The sequence below is a fragment of the Rhinopithecus bieti genome, unplaced genomic scaffold (genome assembly GCF_001698545.2).
Source record: "Rhinopithecus bieti isolate Rb0 unplaced genomic scaffold, ASM169854v2 scaffold_10379, whole genome shotgun sequence".
NCBI classification, from domain to species: Eukaryota; Metazoa; Chordata; class Mammalia; order Primates; family Cercopithecidae; genus Rhinopithecus; species Rhinopithecus bieti.
Window position 1 is genome coordinate 406,791 of NW_016806591.1, and position 18,096 is coordinate 424,886.

Sequence of the window (18,096 nt, forward strand, 5' to 3'; positions counted from 1 at the left end):
ATTTGATTTAAACTTATTTCAAAGTACCTTTTTTATCTTCTCCTCTATAGTGACTGGATGAAGGCAAAATATTAGTGATTCTTTTATTCCAGAAAGTAAATGTTTCAAAATTTGATGTAAAAACATTAATAAAACAAGAATGTTTGTGTATCCATTCTTTAAGTTACTCCGCTCACATTTGCTTAAATTTTGGGAACAGATGGTCATGACTGGATAACAACATTTTGATGTGAACATAGCAAGAATTAACAGAAAATACTTTTAAAGGGTTAAAAGTTAATATTCACATTTGTGTTACACTGCTCTCATCTTTAAGAGCTGTTAATAATGTCTCGTTATTACAAAGTCAAAACATCTCAGTCCAGATTGAAGGATTTTAGGACATTGGTTGACTTAGTGATGCCACAGGGCACCATAGAAGTAGGCAACATGTTTTGTCATGCCCAAGTGAAAGGCAAACTTTCACAAAGTTCTATGCTAATTATACTCTCCAATAAAACACTGTATTTCACAACCCCTTCAAGCATGGTTTTTTACAATCACCAATATGAGCAAATGCCGTCACTGGGGCAAAGTGATGTCGGGAAAGACATAAGTAAGGAGTTACAAATGCAGCATTACCTGTTCTCCTTCACTCCAGTTTGAAGAGTCAAAGATGTTTGTCATCTGAGTTCAAATTTCAGCAGTCTCACCTCCCTGAGAATACAGAAATTACTTTGATTGCGTAAAGTTTGGAAGTACTATTTCACAACAGCCAAATCACACAGGGAAGTTGAAGTCAATCAAACAAACATGACGACACAGGATGAAATTACCTATTAAAAAGGCACTATTTAAATAAAAGCAAATGAAAAGGCTATAGCAAATATGGCAACCTTGAATATAAGACTTGAAACACGGTTCTCACTGTAGCTCATCCCAATTCCAACACCCCTTCCAAATACAACTTTTGCATTAAAAAAAATCACAACTTAGAATGACTGAGCTCTTGCTACTCCACTTTTGTATAATCAGTGTTTCTCAATATGTTCACAGAATTATGCAACCATAACCACAGTTTAACTTTAAAATATTTTTATCACTCCATAAAGAAACCTCAATGAAAGTTAATTCTCATCCACCTACTCTTAGCTCAAATCAACCAGTACTCCCAGCCCAAATCAACCAGTAATTTGTTTTTGTTCTTTAGCAATTTGTCTCATTTGGCCATATCACATAAATGAAATAATAAAATACATAGTTTCCACTCAATCTTAATACATATTTTAATTTTCACAAATCTTAATTTTCCTTATTCTTATTTCCAGTTATTATAGATAGGTCTTTATAAAATAGCACAACACAATATAACTCTAGAACATTTTTTAAAAGAAACAGTGCTAGATATTATAATTTATTAATTATTTTCTTAATATAAATTATTGTTCATTTTAATCCGTCATATTTTCCTTAGTTTGAGATGTCACTATAGTATTTTAAGCAATGATTTCTTCTACCTTCACTCCTTGAAAATGATCAGTTATTAGGTAATAAAATATAGAATTTATTGACTTTCTGACTTTGTCTCTAATTGGTTATAGAAGCTGGTGTGAATACCTACCTTCAAGAATTCTGAATCCTGAATTAATACTCAGTAAGTATGGGGAGAATAATACACTTTACTCACCATATTCACCTGAGGTATTATAAGAAGGAAATTACAAAGGGAAAAACAAAGGTTTGCAAAAGTATTTTGAAAAAAATAGGCCGGACGCATTGGCTCACGCCTGTAATCCCAGCACTCTGGGAGGCCGAGGCAGGCGGATCACGAGGTCAGGAGATGGAGACCATCCTGTCTAACAAGGTGAAACCCCGTCTCTACTAAAAATACAAAAAAATTAGCCGGGCCTCGTGGTGTGCGCCTGTAGTCCCAGCTACTCGGGAGGCTGAGGCAGGAGAATGGCGTGAACTCGGGAGGCGGAGCTTGCAGTGAGCTGAGATCCGGCCACTGCACTCCAGCCTGGGCGACAGAGCGAGACTCCGTCTCAAAAAATCAATAAATCAATAAATCAATAAATCAACAAAATAAATAAATAGTTGCAGTCAGAGTTGCTGCAGCTTACATTTCTTAGGACTTTGATTAAAGTCAAAAAACATTTGAAAGGAGCACATATGTGGCAAGTTTAAGAGTAAGAGCAAGAAAATAATCTGAGAACAGGTTTGACTGATTCCTTTCCCTGCTCATACATTGCCTACAACTGTGGCCTTCAGTGGATATACGTATTTTTGTATTGCTGTGAAGCTAATTAAAAAATTAATTAAAACAATGTCATTCATTATCTCCTGATCATTACTCTAAGAGTAAAACCCAAAGGCTTTGACCAGCTTACCAAAATTTACATATGCAAACTCAGACTCCCATTCTCCAACATGTACCTGATCTACAAAAAACAAAATATTTATCAGTGTCCTCAAACAAATTAAGATACCTCATGCCTTCATGCCTTTATTTTTTTAAGGTTCATACACCTATTTAATGCCAGAAAATGTCAAACATTTAATTTCTTTATTTAGTCCTCAGAACAACACTTCTACACAGTTGATTTTTAATAGTTTTGTGAAGATGTAATTGATGCACAAAAAAACTGCATATATTTAATGTGTATAATCTGGTAAATGTGGACATATGCAAACACTATGATACCATCATCAGTAATGGCAATAGACATATACAACACATGCCAAAGTTTTCTTGTGTCTGCCCCTCCGTCTTTTTGTGGTAAGCACACATAACATGAGATCTACCCTCTTAATACATTTTGAAGTGCATAATACCACATTGTTAACTATGGTACTATATCATACAACAGATCTCTAGCACTTATTTATGTAGCACAACTGAAACTTTATAACCTACTGAACAACTTCTCATTTTCCATTCCCTGTTGTTTCTATTGCAGAACTTCCTTTTTTTAAAGGTCAAGTAATATTTCATTCTTTGTATGTACCATATTTTCTTTATTCATTAATCTGTGGATAGATGCTTGAGTTGTTTCCACTTCGATAGATGCTTGAGCTGCTATTGCAACTAAAGCTGCAATGAACATTGGAATGCAGATTTTTTTGACTTACTGATTTCAATTCATTTGGATACATGCCCAGAAGTGGAATTGCTGGATTATATGGTAGTCCTATTTTTAATGTTTTGAGGAGACTTCATACTGTTTTCTCTAATGACTGTACCAATTTACATTCCTGCCAACAGTGTACAAAGGTTCCAATTTTGTCATATCTTCACCGACACTTGTTTTCTTTTGATTTTTTTAATGAAAGCCAACATAACAAGTGTGAGGTGATATTTCGTTGTACTTTTGATTTTCATTTGATAATGAGGTTGAGCGTCTTTTCTTAACAGCTGTTGGTCACTTGTACGTCTTCTTTGAAAAAAAAATGTCTCTTTAAGTCCTTTGCCCATTTAAAAATTGGGTTATTGTTTGATTGTTGAGTTACATTTTTATAAAATAAAGAAAATCCTAAAATTCATATGAAACCAGAAAAGAACAAAAATAGCCTACACAATCTTGAGAGAGAAGAATAAAGCTGGAGTCATCCCACTTCCTGATTTCAAAATGTATTATGAGGCCCTGGTAATTAAAACTCTATAGCACTGACATAAAGACAAACACAAAAGCCAATAGAACAGACTAGACAGCCCATAAATAAATCCATTCATACATGATCAACTGAATCCATGATGGAGATATTAGTCTCTTCAACAAATGGCGTTGGGAAAACTGGGTATCCACATGCAGAAGGCAACTGGAACCTTGTCTTACATCATATAGAAAAATCAACTTTAAATAGATTTAAGACATAAACATAAGGTCTGAAACTACAAAACTACCAGACGAAAACATAAGGGGAAACCCTTTCTGACACTGATCTTGGCAATGATTTATTGACTAAGATACCAAAAGCAGAGGCAACAAAAACATAAATAGCCAAGTGAGACTGTATCACACTAAAAATGTTCTTCACGAAAAAAGGAATGATCAACAGAATGAAAAGACAATCTAAAGGACGAGAGAAAATACTTGCAAATCATGTATCTGATAAAGGGTTGATTTATAAAAAATATAAGGAGGATCTACAACTCAAGTGGACAAATAACCCTATTTTCATGACTTTTATTGCACACACTATTTTTACCGACTAGCTCTCCCTACTTGCCTCTGCCTTGTAAATTCTGACAAATACTTTATAACAAAATTCAGATATCATCTTCTTTTTGCAAGGATATACAACTCATTTACTAGCTTTTCTGAATTCCCATACCTCTGTGAGCATTTGACTCATTGGAACACACAGACACACGCACACACACACACACTCTCTCTCTCTCTCACACACACTTTGCGTCTTTTCTATTTATTTGAATGTCTATCTTTGTTATTGGATTTGGGAGTTCTCTAATTACAAGATAATATAACATTCATTTCTTCATTTCTGGTATTTCTGGTATCCTACGTAGTTCAGAGTTCAAATTAAGTAAGTTAGATGTATTTTTGTTGACTAAGTTAAGAATAAACCAATGGACAGAAATCCTTTCTGATAATACATAAACCATCTTTAGATATACTTTAAATATGTATTAAACGTTTTAAAGATTATAGGCTAAAAATGTGCTTTCTGGTTATGGACTGCTGAAAGAAAGGGTTTTTAAAGCTGTTTTTCTACTTCAAAATGAGGACAAATACTCAAAATGATGCAACAAGCATTAGCAACAACCCAAACACACTGCAGTAGTTCTGACCATGACCACGTATGAGCCAGAGAATAGCCTGAGAGATGATGCAGCATACTATACACAAAAGCAAATGTCTCGATTCTGGCAGTTTATATCATCATTCCTTTAGTAGAGTGAGGAGATTTGAGCTTCAGGACAGACCACTATACAATTGAGAGACATCTCTATGGAAACCTAATTCAATCTCAAAACTTGTCAGCTAATATGACACTAAGGGAGAAACCATCATAAAGTCATTTTTATTATTCATAACTGAACTTTTATGCAAAGGAGATGGCTGGATGTCAAGAGTGGTGAATGAGGGAGGGGAAGCAGCAATCACCAGCTCTCAACTCAGAGTGCTTGAGTCTGAAGGGGATTAACAATGAACCGTACCAACTCAGCACTGTTTAAATGCTGAAATCCTATGTCCAAGATATTTGTTAGTATATTTTATATTATGAAAATATATACTTCAATTTTAAAAATGACCAGAAACATAACTTTATATTATATGAAATATTATATAGCCATTAAATAATTATATTACAGTGATTTTGTTATGTTATAAAATATGCATTGAAAATTACATCAAATAAGAAAAAAATGTGTAAAAACTGGAATAAAATATAAGAAAGCTATAATAGTGGATGCCTCTGAGTGTCAGCTTGATATATCCTTTCTTTAAGCTGTTCTTATTTTCCAAGGATTTTAAATAGTCATGTATTAATTCAAAGATTAAAAAAATATGTTAACATTAAAAAACAAGCATAGGAATATCGTGGACCTGCCATATCCTATCTCTGAGATTTGACAAGTAAATGAATCTTTTCAAATTTAAGCAATATGGAAAACTCAAAACATGCAGTATTGCAAGCACTGTTTCTTCTTCCTTTTTAACTGTTCCAAAAAGGTAAGATGTTTCTTCTCCTCTGAGAAGCATTTTTCTGCCTCTTCTACTCCTCACTCAAACTGCAAAACCCTCCTAAATTTTGACTTAGCTTACTTTACCATGTAATCTCATCTGTAATCTTTAATCTCTTTTGTTTACTACCGTATCTGGAGTATATACAATAGTACCTGGCATATAGAATGCATAATTCAATAATGGTTGAACGTGATTGTGGCCACTAGTAATAGTTACTTGAGATATACTGTTAAAGCAAAGCCTATGTATTATTAATGAACTCAGTATTTCCTGGCATTATTAGTATTTTAAAAAATTCTGCCATACTTTAAAAGCTACTAAGTTTTTTATTCTCTTTCTCACAGACTGGTCAACCACCCAGAAGGGCTGATTGGAATGGATATAAGATTATTATTTGGAATGGACATAAGATTATTATTTAGATTGATGGATAATGCTTTGTCACACAATGTGTGATACAATCAAGCACCGGATACCGTGGTTTTTACAAATTCCAGAATTTGTTAAGTTCACATCAGACTATCTTATTTACAGTCTTCGATGCTCACAAAACATCTTCCATGGCTCTCTAAAAATTTGTTTCAATAGCATAACCCTGAGGCTGTTCAGTGCCATACCTTCAAACCATATACAGTTTTCACATGAAGATTTTACTTTATCTGAAGCTCATATGAATTTTTACATTTAAGCCAAAATATACTAGATATTGTGGACTCTTGATTCACATCATCTTTGTACCTCTTTCACCCACATTTTTCTGGAAGAACAATGGTCTTGAGGTGGCTGTAAGTATGCTATATTATATAGATGTTGCTATAGCAAATGTCTACTTCTGAAACAAAGCAGTGTAATCTGTGTGTGGCTTTGACTTTGATCACAGGTTCCAAACTGACTTGAGAATGGATTCTTACTAGTATCAGTTAAGATTCTTACCCAGTGTCAGTTAAAATTTTTATTAGTATCGTTAAGATTATGTTCCCATGTGAATAAGAGTCCCCAAATCACCGTGACTTGAAAACAATAAGGTACAAGTGTATTTCTTACATACAAGTCTTGAGGCAGATGATGGCTTATATGGCAAGTCTGGTCTGTAAAGTCCATAAGGACTAAATTTGTTTTAAATGTTCCTCTTGGCCATTCTTGACATAGTAAGTCATCCTCATGGTTTAAAATGGCAGCCAGAGCTACAGCCATCAAATCAACATTCTAGTCAGTAGTCAGAGGAATGGAAGAAAATTGTTGGCCACAGATACAGGTCTAGCTTTCTTTTCAAAAGGTTTCCAGAAGCTGCTTTTCATTTCTTTCCTTTTCCAACTTTGTCACACAGCCACACCTAACTTCAAGTTAGAATTTATTCTATATGGTCAACTACTTAACTAAAAACTAGGTGTTATTTTTTTTTGAAGGAAAAATGGCTATCTCTCTGCCAGACTGTCAGAATCATGTGAGCTAAGACTTGGAGTGGGAATGTCCACTAGAATAAAGATGGGGAATATTATCAGGAGTCAAGGAAATGAGTACAGGGAACAAAACACAGATGTCTAGTTTACTGAAAAATAGGAAGTATAAAGAAATATCAATTATGATAAAGGCAGACCAAATGCATTGTTTTGTGGAGCAAGGCAGAAATGGCAAAAAGATGTCAACAGACTTCGTGTTGAATAAGCATCTCTATGTGTGGGTATTAACATATTTTTGTACTTGATATTCCATAGCTTGCAGATTACCCCTTACAAAACTTGATAAAGTTAATGTGTTTATAAGAACACAAAGTCACAAGGCAGATGGTAGTATACTTAATTACTAACTAGCTTTTATAATATTTTATTTATTTGAGTTGATAGATTTCCTGTTGCTATGAAAATATCAGCTTCTCAGTTTCTTAAGTTTGAGTAATTTCTTAAAGAGGAGATTAATTTTTCTAAACAAGTTGAAAGCAAAGAGATAAAAAGCAGCTGCTATGGTTTCATGATTTAATTGTACAATTCTTAGCTACCTACGCAGAAGGGATAAGTTTCATTTCTATAACAGTATAGGGACACAGGAGAAAAGATTGTGTTGTCCCCCCAAAACAGGAAAGCTCAAGTATGGCTTTATCTGCTTACTCACTTTGTAGTTCTGTTCTAGAAAATTTTCTCATGATTTTTTTTCTTCAGAAAAATAATACCTAACTTGATTTCTTATGTTGGAGTTTTATATGTATAAACATTATTCTCTGTAGTAAGACTTCTCAAACGGGGGCAATTTTAACTTCTAGGAGAAATTTGACAAAGTGCAGATAGAAGCCACCAGATGCTACTGATCATTCTACAGTTCACAGGCCAGTCTCTGCTTCTCAATCCCAATAAAAGATTATTTAGCCCAACTGTCAATCCTGCTGAGTTGTAAAACCCTGATCTTTAAGAATTTACTTGGAAGGGAGAACATTCCCTATTAGTGCTAAAAAGATACCTCTAAATCTATATGTGATTTTTAAAATAATACCTTTCTACAACTAAACTTGTCCAACTCTAAACTCTAAACCAAGGGCTCTTAATTAAGCTAAGGTCTCTGCAATGCAAGGGAGTCCATGAATAGCCATCTTACAGTCATAAGCAAAATATCATGTATATATATATATATATCTGAATATTTATAAGAGATCAGGTCTATAGCTTTCATCTGATTCTCTTAAGGTATTTATGACTTCAAAAACCAGCCATTGAATTTATTTCCAACCTCAAAGAGTTTTACTGTATTAATCACACATTATCTTCCTTCCATTCAGCCAAGCTTCTCTTTCAGGCATTTTCCCGCATGTACTCTAACCTTACTCATTTAAGGCATATACTATACAGTTAAGTAGGTATTTTTCCATAACCTCCTCTTTGTCCTCTTCTCCTATCTTGGGAAATGGCATTACTGTCAGTCCAAGTCACTAGGCCAGAAACAATAATAGGAAATCTTCCTCACCTCCTTATTTGCAACTTCAGTTATTTTTCTGAATAGAAACACATGGTAGAATGTGTTGTCCATTCTACACCCTAAATATAATAATCAAATCCACCCCCTCGTCTCTACTCCTGCTGCTGTTTTCTCAGTTCAATATCTCATTTTCTTTTAGTTGAAATATAGCCTTAATAGTTTCCTAACCTGCTCTTCCTGATTCTGTTCATTTCCATTTCATTGTTTACACCACTGGATAGACATCTTTCTAAACTATAACTTTTTTTTTTTAGATGGAGTTTCACTCTTGTCACCCAGGCTGGAGTACAATGGCACGTTCTTGGCTCACTGCAACCTCCATCTCTCAGGTTCAAGCAATTCTCCTGCCTCAGCCTGCTGAGTAGCTGGGATTACAGGCACCTGCCACCACGCCTGGCTAATTTTTTTTTTTTTTTTTTTTTTTGTATTTTTAGTAGAGACTGGGTTTCACCATGTTGTCTAGGCTGGTCTCGAACTCCCGACCTCAGCCGATCCACTCACCTTGGTCTCCCAAAGTGCTGGGATTACATGCATGAGTCACCATGCCCGGCCTAAACTATAAATCTAACCAGCTTACTTTCCAGATAAAAACACTAAAGATCTGTCTTCCTACTGTTACATGGTAACATCCTAACTACAGCAGGGCAATCAGGATCTTATAAATGCAGGTCTAATCTCCCTCTGGGGCCTTGTCTCCCACTGTAGCTGCTCCCACTGGAGTCTGGCGGCTAACTACATTGATTTCTCGCTATCATCGGATATGTACTTTTTACTCTGTTCCTGCTATGCCTCAGTGATTTTCCCTCCCTTGTTGAAATTCTATTCAGCCTTCATAAGGAAGCTGGGCTTCAAAGTATTTTCCAGTTCCCTGAAGTAGAGTTCATCATTCTTATATTTCTGCTCAAAAATCATTTGGTACTTTAACATCTTTTTATCTTTGGTTTTCAAGCGCTTTGGGCAGTTCATAGCACATATGTACATTTTCAATAAATATTTCTGCAACTGGATTAGACAACACTATGGAAATTCTAGATTTGCTTAATACTAAGTAATAGAAAATCCATGAATTCATGGGAGGAGTTAAATGAAACAGTTCAATATGAGCTCTAAAAATTAGAGCTTGGATGTTAGTTTTCGAAATGACTGTTATTAAGAGCATAGATAAATAAGGTTCCAAAATAGTTTGAGTAATTCACATGATTTCCTGTTTCATGTATAGAATACGATATCACCAAAATAAAAGAATTTGAGATTTAAAATCATTTATTTCAAAACATAGAGATAACAGATATTATTTAAATTTCTCATAGATTATATTTGCATTTGTACTTCATTGCTATTTTTATTAAAGTCTCTTTCATATCACAATTTGCAGACTAGGATCAAAATTAATAATGAATTGTAAAATACATATGTATCAATATTCTAAAAAGTATTGCTCTGTTTTTATTTTGACCATTATTGTTGATGAAACTTTTATGCAGTAGTAGGGGTTGTAGAACGTAGGGGTTTACAGACTTAAATTGTATAAACAAAGCAACACTATCCAAAATTTTGTTTAAGATATTATGTGATCTGAATTAAATTCAGAAATCCTAGAGGGCTGGAGGCAATTTGGTGTTAATTAAAAAAAAAAACAGACAAACAACAACAACAACAACAACACCTTCTATTACCACAGCTTGGTCCCCATGCTCTTGGTTCTCATGTAAATAGAAATTAATAGAGGTTAACACCAGGGCAAATAGAAATTTTCAGACTTAATGTAAATAATTTTTAACATCTCATCAAGTATAATAACTTTAAGGCAATGAAAATAACCAACTGAGTTTTATTGTTCAATATATTTATTCAACCTATTTATTGAGTGCCAGCTATATGTTGAACACTGTGCTTCTTAACATTTATCAATAAGAGGTTAAATATGCATATTGTTTAACTTTTCTCAAAAGTAATACAAATTTAAAATTGCTCTTGTGTTTTATTTTGTATATTTTATTTTAGACTTAAATATAATTATTTTTGGCCTGAATTTGGTATTTTTTTTAGCAATTTTGAGCTATCAGACAAGACTTGAATTTCAGCTAAGTTCCCCACCTGCTCCTTCCTTTTTGCTCACTTTTCCCTATTCTCATTAGTTTTATCCTTTATGGTTTATTATGAAGCATTTCTCCCTGTTTTATTATCCAAATCTACATTTGACAGATGAGAATCTGAGAACCAGAAAATTTCAATATCTAGACTAGTGATATAAGTAGGAAGTGAAAAAGCCAGAACTGAAAAGAGGCCTTCTGATTTATTTCATTATACATACCACAGTGTCTTATTATTTTCCTCTGAATCCAATATATGCAGAAGCACATTGAATTCTGGGGATCTATTAAAGTCAGTGCTGATTGATAATGCAAAATTAAAAATGTGGAAATCATAGGTGCTACTTGTTTGCATATTGTTCATGGAAGTAAAAGAGGAAATATTAAGTTGACTTTATTAGACTATCGGAACCAAAAATGCATTGAGAGCCAAACACTGAAACTATTTTTGGTTTCACCATTATGGAAGTTATTATATTTAATTCTGAACATAGTACGATAGTAGCCCTTCGATAGTGTAGTTTACTTCTTTTGGACATAAAACACCATGTTATTAGATACTATTTGGGAAATATCTTGGCAATGTTAAGATACCTAAAACCTAAAATTAATTACAAGTTTAATGGCAAAAAAGACTGCTGATCATTCAGTTATTTGTCTAATTTACAAGAATAATAGGGGTTAAGAAAAAGACAGGTGGTAAGGAACTGACCCATTCTCAGGTTAAGTAAAAAATATCATAGATACCTGCCAATTAAACTTGTAGGATGTCTTATTTTGCTCAAGTAAAACAGAACCATTTTAAGAGATTTTATTAATATTGCGCTTTCAAGAGCTTTCGAGAAACACCATTCTATTGTAGCTGGAGCAAGACATTTTTCCTATCCTTAATCTTACATTATTCATGTTTGCCTAAAGAGAAATACATTTGAGAAGAAAAATAAAATTTAAGCTGAATATATTTTATTTTGCTTTATTTCTAATGTCTTTTGAGTACAATGTTTTAATAAAGGAAGTGGAGAATAGAGATGCCCTCTTACACAGACAACTAGATGTTTTCCCAAGTCCAGTAGCTTCAGTGACCTTAATGACAGAAGAAAATCCCAGATTCCTTTTCCAGAATTTAACATGATTGTGTTCAGCGGATTAGTAATGGCTGATCAAACTGTTTTTGACTTCTAACCCTGCCTGTGTTTTGGTAGGAGAGACAAGTTAACCTGATTAAGTTCATAAAATTTCAACCCACAAAATCCAACTTGCTGATTCACGGCAGGCATTTTGTCATCTATTTGAAAGCCAGAGGAAAAAAAGAAATGCTGTTTCATAAAGATGAAAGCAGCGTTTGATTGCTTGTCTAATGCATTTAATGGTTGAAAAGCATCAGTGGATATTAGAGAGGGAAGTATTGTTATCACTTGTTTCAAGTAATAAATTAAAAATGGAAATGAAATGGTTTGCCAAAAATGTTTAAACAAGGAGGAGGGAGAAATGTTAGCATTTTAATTCTATTCTGATTGAAGGTACTCTCGTTCTACCATGAAAAAATAATGTCATTCTTCCAGCATGCCTCATTTCCAATAGAACTCAGTAAAATATGCACATGTTAACATTAGATTCCGCAGGGTTTAATGCAGTTACACAAAGAAGTTTTGCCAGAAGGAGGGATAGATATCACAGCCATTCATTTCACAGCACTCTCCAATCTGGCTGCAACAGTTTCTGTAAGCAGCACATCAGTGAATAAAAAGGAAATTAAAAGGAGGAGCAGGAAAACAGGGATTTAGGATGAAGGAGTTTTCAAAAACATTTTTGGCTTTAGAGAAAACAGTTCACAATCATTATCATGAATAAAATTACTTCTTAGCTTAGGTTGATGGAAACATTCTGAAAGCAGAGCTTTAAAATAAAATAACAAAAAACACAAAAAACTATCCTCTGAACACCATTAGTGAGGATCAAGGGGAGCTAGAGAAAACATCCTTGTTTTATATAGCTGAATCCCCCACTTCCTCAAATGATGCAGTAAATGTTCGCATTTGTGGCACAAGTATACATATGTAACAAACCTGGCACGTTATGCACATGTACCCGTAGAACTTAAAGTATAATAATAAAAAATAAAAACTATATACATAAAAATAAAAAAATTTAAAAAATTAAAAAAAAAAAAAAAAGAAAGAAGAAAGTCACCAGAACTACTGTGTCATTTTCCAACACAGTATTCTGGTGACTTTCTAAATTGGGTTTTAGCATTTATACTTTAGTACTTTCTATGGTCTGTATTACATTATCCTAAAATAATTAAATATTAGAGGGTATTTACAACTCTTTGATTGCAAAAATGGCACATGCTGATATTCTTAATAACAGCAAAGGAGAAAGAAAGAGAGTTAGTTTGATTCTAGTTTCATTTCTTGGCATATCTGCTACTGCGACCTCCTTCAGTTGTCAGAGATTGGACTCAGGGCGTATGACAGCTCTCCTATCGAGGTGTGCCAAGTAGCCTTGGGTCCCTTTCAAGAATCAAGCTCTTGGGTAGCTTGTTCAGCATTCCTGTGGAGTTATCTACAAAAATTTATATCTGTTGACTGTTTATGTCTCTTTATAAAGGGTAAATAAATGAACATTGCAAATTCATTTGTACCTGTGCTCTCATTTACTTTTGTCAGCAACCTTGGGAGGTAGATATTAATGTCTATCCTTTTTGTTGTTGTTGTTTACAGAAAGGAAAACTGAGTCTCAAAATCTATCTTGTACAGATTCTTAGACCTACTGTGGGATGGAACTTAATTATGAGCTCCAGACTCCAAAAACATCACATCCTACCAGGCACTGTTTTAGAGTTCATCAGTATTTTCTAATCAACCAATTGATATAAAAAGTTCAATGTTAGCCTATAACTAAGGATATACTATAGAATTACACATAATGTCAATAAATAAATAAATAAACGATTTAATTAATATTGCTTAATTCCCGTAGAAGGAGTATTGTGTAAGTGATTGCAATTTACACTTAATTATAAGAAGCTGGTGGTAGCCTTAACTAATTTAATTGCTTATTTGTGCCCATAACAGGCAGTAGAAAGGGATTTCTAGAAAACATTTTTCATGATAATATTTTCAACTTGGATCTAAAAGATGTAAAAACATTTTCATTTTACATCATTTACTTCTTTTCTGTGCTAGAATTTGACTTTAATATTTAATCCTAAAATGTATATAATAGTAGTACAATTTTTCCAAAAGGTTGACAAAATATCCCAAATTAAGTCTGATCTAGGCTTCTAAAATAAGCTTTTTAACTTTTATTTACAATACACATATCTAACAATTATATAAGGATATTATTAATATCTTAAAAAGTTACCACATCGTAGTAACCTGAATGACATCCTTCATAAAATATAATTTCCAGCCGGGCGGGTTCAAACCTGTAATTGCAGAGCTCTGGGAGGCCGAGGGGCGGGGGGCGGTTCACGAGGTCAGGAGATCGAGAGCATCCTGTCCAACATGGTGAAACCCCATCTCTACTAAAAATACAAAAATTAGTCGGGCATGGTGGCGGCACCTGTAGTCCCAGCTACTCAGGAGGCTGAGGCAGGAGAATGGCGTAAACCCGGAAGGCGGAAGTTGCACTCCAACCTGGGTCACAGAGCAAGATCTCAAAAATATCTATCTATCTATCTATCTATCTATCTATCTATCTATCTATCATTTCCATAATTATTAAATATTATGTTAACATTTATTTCAACTGAATTAAATTAGTTGATAAAATGACTTTTTAAAAAAACTGATGATATTCTACATGGGCATATCATAGAGAGGAAAATATTCTTTTCTATCCCCTTTCTTAGATTCATGGCTGAAGCTCTTGAAAAGAAAGAATAACACTTCGGTAGGCCGAGACGGGTGGATCACGAGGTCAGGAGATCGAGACCATCCTGGCCAACACGGTGAAACCCCGTCTCTACTAAAAATACAAAACTGGCCGGGCGAGGTGGTGGCGCCTGTAGTCCCAGCTACCCGGGAGGCTGAGGCAGGAGAATGGCGGGAACCCGGGAGGCGGAGCTTGCAGTGAGCTGAGATCCGGCCACTGCACTCCAGCCTGGGCGACAGACAGAGCAAGACTCCGTCTCAAAAAAAAAAAAAAAAAAAAGAATAAAAAAATTAAAAAAATAAAACATACAAATTTATAAAATATAAATTTTATGTGACATAGAAGCACTTATAAAGAAATGAAGACCAGAAGAAATGGGTAGACCTGGGCATTTTTTATGCTAGTTTTGACAAAAATGGGAATGCTTTTGGGGACGCATGAGTGAATAAAAAAGTATGATCTAATGGTAATTAACTAGAGGAAACAGAGCAAAGCCTATTCAGATTCTTCTCTGTGATGCTTTGTTCTTCAGAGGTAAGTACCCCTTTCCTTGGTGTATGGGAGGCATCTCGCACGTAAGGATTTTATCATCTGCTTCAGGGAGATCAGGAGAAGGTCAGAGACACTTTCCTGCCTCTGTGGTTTTCTCAGATATCTTAAGCTTAAAATACCCAGTATGCCAAGGAGCCATATTTTGAAGTAGCATGTTCTCAACCCCATCAATGTACATATGTGAAAAAAAGATACAATTTCAGATAGTAATAAAAGCAGTATTTTTCTTGTGTGCATGCTGATGTTTCATGGACAACAGAGCTTCTATATCTTCCTTAATATCTATAGCTAATTTTCTTAGGGAATTTCACCAAATTCGTTTTTCAAGTATTTATATATTGTAGATAGACCTTACAAATTATGTCCTTATTTTAAAGGGAAAAGGTTTCAGAAATTGATAAAATTATATTTTCTAGGTAAAATTGTAAAACTTTAACAAGTGGGTATTTGTAATTTACTAATAAAAATATTGATTTAGCATATAAACAGTTCAGGGCATTCTTTCTACTATTGTTCATGTTACCACTTTTCTTTCATGCACATTGTTCTTCTGTAGTGACTCTTGAATGAAAAAACACCCACAATAAAGCATAATACCAACCTAAACTGAATGTGTGGTTGGTGTTATTTTGAACCTTAATGTAAGAGTTTGGGAGTGGACAGATTAAATAGTCTATTTGGGACAGACTTGCAGGATCAGCTTCCTAAGTATGTGACCAGTACATTTGTACAGGCCCCTGTGCTCAGTGTTCAGAAGTACTCTCTCCAAAACCACAATCCCTCCATACACGCACCCCACCTTCATAACTGGACCCCGTGGCACTTGGGGTTTTATTAAGGTCTACAGTCACCATCTTGATGATTTTAATTGTTTTTTCTTTGAATTTGTGTTTTAAAAGTGAAGCCCGACAGGACAATGCTGCATGACTAGGAACTCAGCGCTTCCCCTCCAGGGTGTTTCTACATTTCCCTGCTTCCCCTCGGGGGTGGTTCCACATTTCCCTGGATGAGTTCCTAGTTACCTATTTTCCCTCCCATATGCTGCTTCCCTCTATCTCAGTGGGGACCAAACTACTGCTGTCATGAGTTAAAAGGCAGGGCTCCAGGGATTGTGAAGGTCTGTGTTCACTCTGTAAGCATCCCTGTGTCCGGTGGAACAGGCATTAAGTGCTAAATCTAGAGAGACTGGATGAGAAAGAAAAAGCTTCTATCCTGCTTTTTCAAACAGAGCCCTGAATTTTATTTTCTTTGGGCCCTGCAAATTTTGTGGCTGGTCCTGGTAATTTGGAACGAATGTTAATGTGTATAACTATCCGAACCCACCAGTTCAGATGAGAAGGGCCATTCTGAAGTGCATGGTTTTTCGGGGTATCAGGTGCTTACTGTAGAAAATGGCCATCTAATCTTAAAGATTTAAACTGTCATCTCTCTAAGCTGTTGCTTGTCAGGCAGATGCACACTTACTAAATATCCTCAATGTGAGAAGCACTTAACTCAAAGTTCATGCAGTATGTCTTGCTGGTGGATGTACAGATTCCTTAGGCAGTGCTTGCACTGCTCTCAGACTCAGGAAAACAGGTGCAGCCATCAGAGAATTACAGTTGCATTTTAGAAAATGTCATATATAATTCATAAGAAATAATTATTTGTGTTAACTTAGAACCACAATGGTAGAATTAGTAATATTTTCTTCACATTACAATCATCATTTTCAATGTGATTTACTCAGTATTCATAGTTTGTGAAGCATGAAATGAAAGGTTTTTCTAAAGTAGCTAGTTATTTAATCAGACTTAAAGACTACAATGAAGTACATCCATAAATGACTCTTTCTAATTTAATCATAGGTGCTTAATTCTATATGTATCCATATAATAACCAAAACAAACTTCTCAAAACTTAGAACTGATACATGGGCAGAATGTAGAACGTTCTAGATGGGTAAAACGGCATCATGTTTTAGAAACTGCACTGAGGTCATTTTCTCTGTCTACCTAGAATGCTTCCTTCAACATTCTTTTTTCAAACTGGTAATATGCTGCCTACCTGTATTTTTTAAATTTTTAATTGTTTTAATTGTTACGAGTATGTAATAGTTGTATATTTTTAAGTGGTATATGAAATATTTTTATATAAGTGTACAATGTGTTATGCTCAAATTAGGGTGTCTGGACACCCATCACCTAAAACATGTATCTTTTTTTGTGTGTTGGGAACATTCCAAACCCACTCTAGTTATTTGGAAATATACAATAAATTATTGTTACCTATAGTCACTCTACTGTGCTACCAAACACTAGATCTTATTCTTACAACTTAACTGAATTTTTGTACCCATTTACCAACCCCTCTTTTTCCCACCATTCCCACTACCCGTACCGGCCTCTGGTAATCATCATCCTACTTTCCACCTTCATAAGATAATTTTTTAAGCTCCCACCTATGAACAAGAACATATGTATTTGTCTTCCAGTGGCTGACTTATTTCACTTGACATAATACCCTGCAGTTCCATCCATGTAATTACAAAGGATATCCTTCTACTTTATGACTGAATAATATTTCATTTTGTATATGTTCCAATTTTTCTTATCCATTTATTGGTTGATGGACACATATTTATTTCATATCTTGGCTATTGTGAGTAGTGCTGCAATAAACATAGGAGTACAGATATCTCTTAATATACTGAATTTCTTTCTTTTGGATCTATATACCCAGCAATGGAATTGCTGGATCTTGTGGTAGTTCTACTTTTAGTTTTTTGAGGATTCTTCATACTATTTTTCATAATGGCTATACCAATTTACATTCCTACCAACAGTGTATGAGCTTTACTTTATCCACATCTTTGCCAGCGTTTGTTATTTTCTCTATTTTATAAAAGCCATTTTTTTTTTTTTTTTTTTTTT

At 34.5% G+C, this 18,096-nt stretch overlaps 1 protein-coding gene across 2 annotated transcripts in view; it reads left to right on the top strand.

Moving 5' to 3' along the window:
- PRR16 (proline rich 16) overlaps positions 1-18,096 on the top strand; it is a 328,082-nt gene that overhangs the window by 302,992 nt on the left and 6,994 nt on the right. Inside the window, exon 3 of one of the 2 annotated variants that reach the window (XR_001886551.1) lies at positions 1,581-1,633. The exons of the other annotated variant lie outside the window; for it this stretch is intronic. The gene's annotated coding sequence lies outside the window, so the exon portion shown is untranslated. Of the gene's footprint in view, positions 1-1,580; positions 1,634-18,096 lie in introns of those variants that run through there. 2 annotated transcript variants of the gene reach the window in all.